The following is a 5,307-nucleotide window of genomic DNA, read 5'->3' on the forward strand; positions in this document are numbered from 1 at the left end:
GCCGGTTTTGGCACCCAGATTGTATTCAAAAACTGCATAATAATAATACCCTTAGATAGTTGCACCGTTTTCCCGCATTGGGTTTTTCCAGGGACATTGGTCCAAAAACAATAGTGTCACTTGTGTGCTTGTTTTTGTTTCCTTCAATTGATGATCTGTAATGTGTTGAGCATGTACTTGTATTTATTTTCAGTATTTACATGGTAAATAACTTGTTAATTAATCAAAACAAGTAGGCAGAAATAAATCAGAAAAGTACATGAAGGGTAATTCTAACAGTTAGACTTAGAAATTCCAACAAAGTACATACATCGTATCAAGAAAAAAAACTTGAGAGATGAACAGCAAAGTTCCTTAGACAATGATTTGGGATATTTTCTTTGGTGATGTTAGCCTAATTGCATAAAGGAAACATGTAAAACCATAAATGTGACACTTTAAGAAGAAGAAACACATAAAGAGACCATAAAGACGTGTTGACATAGATTTTCATTGATGTCAATATGGCAATATTCGAGGAGCCAAGAGGATCAAACAGAGCTATCGGAGGAGCCAAGAGGAGCAGACAAAGCCATCAGAGGAGCAAACAGAGCCATTTGAGGAAGCAATCAGAGCTATCGGAGCCATTGGAGGAAGCAAACAGAGCTATCGGAGAAAGAATGCCAAAGAATATTCTATCGGAGGCGGAAGACTTGGGTGTATTGCAAATACACTATTGGAGGCGGAAGTTTTAACGCTATCAGGTCCGTAGAACCCATATAGCATCACTCCTATGTATTTACTTGTTTATCGCCGAATGCCTTTTATACAGAGAAATCACGCTAAGCACTTAGCGGATTCGGAAAAGCAGACTTGAAATTTTATGCACGGGAGTGTTGAGTCTTATTGGGTCCGGCACATATTGTCACATCGCTATAAGTGAGAGGTCTACGTTAAGGTCTAGACCTAAACCTTTGCGATTTGCGATTTCCGATGTATATCACATCAGCACTTCAGGAGCGGGAGTTATAAAGTGTTAAGCGGCCCATTGCAATCGCCGATAGTGATTAGCGATATCGCATCAGACCTCCACCAAGGGCAAGCGCCAATTGCAATGAATGTTGCGGATCTGATGCAACATTACACTTGACTTAATGCTATATCGCGTCTGCCATGTCGAAAGTGACCATTGCAAGTTATAAAGGGATGGCGCAATATGCTGCGAATGCCGATTGTGATTTCACTGCGGACCTGATGCAAGAAAAAATGCATTAAGAAATTCTCCCGATATTTCAGGACGCTGAGCTAAAGCCGATTGCGATTGCGATCAGGACGTGGCATGTCCGTTAAACAATACAGTCTCTGTGTATGCCTATTATCATTGAAAAAATAGGGTTGTGTTACAGTTTTTTAACATACAGCGACCAAAAATCCAGGAAGCCAAATGGAAAGCTAGCGCAAAGGAAACAAAAAAGCCAAATTCATGAAGAAGAGAGAAGCCAAAGGACAAGCCAGCAGAGAGGAAGTTGAAGTGAGTGTTGAATAAGTTGAAGAGTTAGTGGGAAGCGGAAACGAACGGTCAAGGGCATCAAGAATACAAAAACAGGAAAAAACAAGGAAGTGTGTGCGAATAATCAGTGTCAGAGGAAGTCGAAGTTCAGGCAGAGGCAGCAGAGGCAGGAGAAGCAGAAGAACAGGAGTGAAGCAGAAGCTCAGTAGGCTTGGAGCAGAGAACTACAGCAAAATAATTTCTACCAGGTTAGGGTTGGAGCCCATGGGGTTGGAGCATTAAAACTGAAAGGATTGGAATTCTTGGGAGTTGGTGCTCTTAAGTGCAGAACTATTGTCTTGGCAAAATAGAGTTGGTGCTCTGGAAGTTGGAGCCTCATAAAATTCCAAGTTGGTGCTTGGCAACTGATTGCAACCATTTATATATTGTATTTGTTTCATTACACTATTTGTGTTAATAAAAACATTTATTCCAGCTATCTATTTCTGTGTTCCATATATATATATATGTGTGTGTGTGTGTGTGTGTGTGTGTGTGTGTGTGTGTTTTGGTGATAAAAAGAACAATTAAAAAGAAATACTGATTCACCCCCCCAAGTATTTCCAATAATTGGTATCAGAGCAGGCTTCTTCACATTAGCCTAACAGCTTGAAGAAGGATTCATAGCCATGATGAGAAATCACGAAGCATCAGGAAGACCTCCTCTGTTCAATGGCACTAACTTTGGTTTCTGGAAAAAGAGAATGACCTACTACTTAATGTCCCTTGGACCTGAAGTCTGGCATTCGGTTCTAAATGAGTACCCAATTCCTTCCACTCTTCCAACAGATCTAGACGAGAGGAAAGCCTACATTGCAAATGCAAAAGCTTTGAACTCCATCACTAGTGGAATCACTGATTCTGAGTTTACAAAAGTCATGAACTGCAACTCTGCCAAAGAAATGTGGGATAAGATAATTGGCTTATACGATGGGGACTCAAAAGTCAAGAAAGCTAAGCTTCAAACTCATAGAAGGCAGTTTGAAAGTCTGAAAATGGAAGATGAAGAAGATATTGCAGCATACTTTCTCCGAGTAGCTGAAGTGGTCAACTCTCTTAAAGGATTGGGCGAAAACATTGAAGAAAGTACCATTGTTCAAAAGGTATTAAGATCTCTTCCAGACAGGTTTGACTCCAAAATAAGCGCCATAGAAGAAATAAAGGATCTGGATACTCTCAAGATGGATGAACTCCATGGAATCCTCACTGCCTATGAGATGAGAAAAGGTGGCCCAAGCTCCAAAGATGCAGCATTCAAGGCTACAAAACCAAAGAAGGGGAAAGAAAGAAATGATTGTAGTGATGAATCCGATGTGGAATCCGAATTAGCTCAATTTGTACGAAATCGAAAGAAAGGATCTAAGCTAAAAGGTAAGTACTCTCTTATCTGTTTCAAATGTGGAAAAATAGGTCATTATGCTGCAAAATGTCCTCATAAACATGATAGTGATGATGAAGGAAATTATAAAAGAATGGTATACAAGAAGAAAGGTTTCAATAAGAAGAACTTCTTCTCTAAGCAAGATGAGTCTGATGAGGATGAATTTGTAGTCATCAAAAAGAAATCAGATAAGGAAAGTGACCATGATGAAAGCCAAGAAACATTATTCATGGCATTCACAAATGATGATGACTCAGGGCTAGAAGGAAATGTAGATGAACTGTTAATAAGTGCCATTGAAGAAAATGAAAAATTGCAGAATAAAATCATTTCTCTCAAGGTAGAAAACAAGGAAACAAGAAGAAGAGAAGATCTCTTGGAAACAAAGCTAAAAGAAAAAGAAGAGACTTGCAAAGAACATGAAGCCGAAATAGTATCTCTAAGGAAGGAATTGGAGCAAGTCAAAAAGGGTTGGAAAAGCTCTCAAATACTTGAGACTATCCTAAAAAGTCAAAAACCTCAACATGACAAGTCTGGAATAGGTTTTAAAGGAGAATCATCAAGCACTAAGAACAGTGCGAAAAGCTATGCCGATGCACTTTCCAGCAACCCAAAAGAAGAAAAAGTATGTCATCAAAGGCGCATCCCAGATCCAAAGAATGAAGAGAGAATAACTCCAAAGAAAATTGTGGATTCGAATCATGGATGCTACAGCAAATACAAACCAGTATTCCATCAAAGGCCAATCTCAAATCCAAAGAATGAAGTGGGAGTAATTCCAAGGAAGGAAATTGACCCAAACCATGGCTACTACAACAGGTACAAAACTATCTTTCTTGGACATTGTTTTCATTGTAAAAACTTTGGTCATCAAGCCAGACATTGCATGGCTCGCAAGAGTGAAACACCAAAGCTAAAGGATCAAATAATCAAACCATATGGCCCCAAAAGGCAGGGACAAATCAAAACCTTCAATTTGTTTGATCCCTTGACCAAATTTGCTCTGATTTGCTCATTATGCTACAATGATGGACACTATGAACGAAACTGCCCACTCAAAAGGAGAAAAGAAAGTAGTGAGAATCCCAACATGGATAAATGTGGCCTGGCTCTATATGCTCAAAATAATGAAAATCATTGGTTTGTGGATAGTGGGTGCTCCAGACACATGACAGGGGACAAAACGAAGTTTTTCTCATTAAGCAAAAAGGAAGGAAATGTGTCCTTTGGAAGTGGATCTAGTAGAATTGCGGGAAAATGAACTATTACCCTCATCAGTGGAAAAGGAAAATCTCAAGATGCTCTGCTAGTAGACAGGCTCAAACACAACCTTCTGAGTGTCAGCCAAATCTGTGATCAAGGACATAATGTTGTCTTTAGCACCAAAGACTGTGAAATAAGGAACTCTTCCTCAAGGGAACTTATGGTGAAATGGGTTAGAACACTAGACAACATTTAGATTCTGAACAAGATTCAAGAAAATAAATGCTACCTGAGTCAGACAAATGAAAGTTGGTTGTGGCACAAGCGACTTGGACATACAAGCTTCGAAAATCTAATCAATATCAGCAAGATTAAAGTTGTACGAGACATCCCAAGGCTATTCAAACCAAATCAAGGAGTATGTGGTCCCTATCAACATGGAAAGCAAACCAGAACCAGCCACAAGATCAAGGAGCTCTCTACATCAAAGCCCTTGGAGATCATCCATGCTGATTTATGTGGACCAACTAGAAATCAGGCACTCCAAGGAGAAAGGTACTTTGTTTTATTTGTTGATGACTATACTAGAATGATGTGGATATATTTTATAAAATATAAATCTGAAACATTTGAGTGTTTTAAGAATCTAAAAGCACTTGTAGAAAATGAAAAGGACTCAAAAATTAAGTGCCTCAGAACAGATAGAGGGGGAGAATTCACATCAAAAGAATTTAATGAGTTCTGTAACATACATGGAATTAAAAGAGAATTCTCTACTGCCATAACACCCCAGCAAAATGGGGTAGTTGAAAGAAGAAACCGGACAGTTCAAGAGATGGCAAGAACAATGTTATTAGCAGCAGACTTGCAGCCAAAATTCTGGAGAGAAGCAGTGGGGATAGTTGTCTATACCTTGAATCAAACTCAATTAAGACCAAATTGTGAAAAAACTACTTATGAATAATGGAAAGGAAGACCTAGTTCAATAAAGTACTTCAAGGTTTTTGGAAGCAAATGCTTCATAAAAATCAATGATGGCTCACCAGAAAAGTTTGATTCTCGAGTTGATGAAGGGATATTCCTTGGATACTCTACACGGAGCAAAGCCTACAAGTGCTACAATTTTCGACTAAAGAAAATAGTAGAAAGGATTGATGTAAAGATTGATGAAGACCTTCCAAAAAAAGAAATTGAA

The sequence above is a fragment of the Pinus tabuliformis genome, chromosome 6 (assembly GCF_031772625.1).
Source record: "Pinus tabuliformis cultivar Carrire ecotype Pingquan chromosome 6, CPIR1, whole genome shotgun sequence".
In the NCBI taxonomy this organism is placed as follows: domain Eukaryota; kingdom Viridiplantae; phylum Streptophyta; class Pinopsida; order Pinales; family Pinaceae; genus Pinus; species Pinus tabuliformis.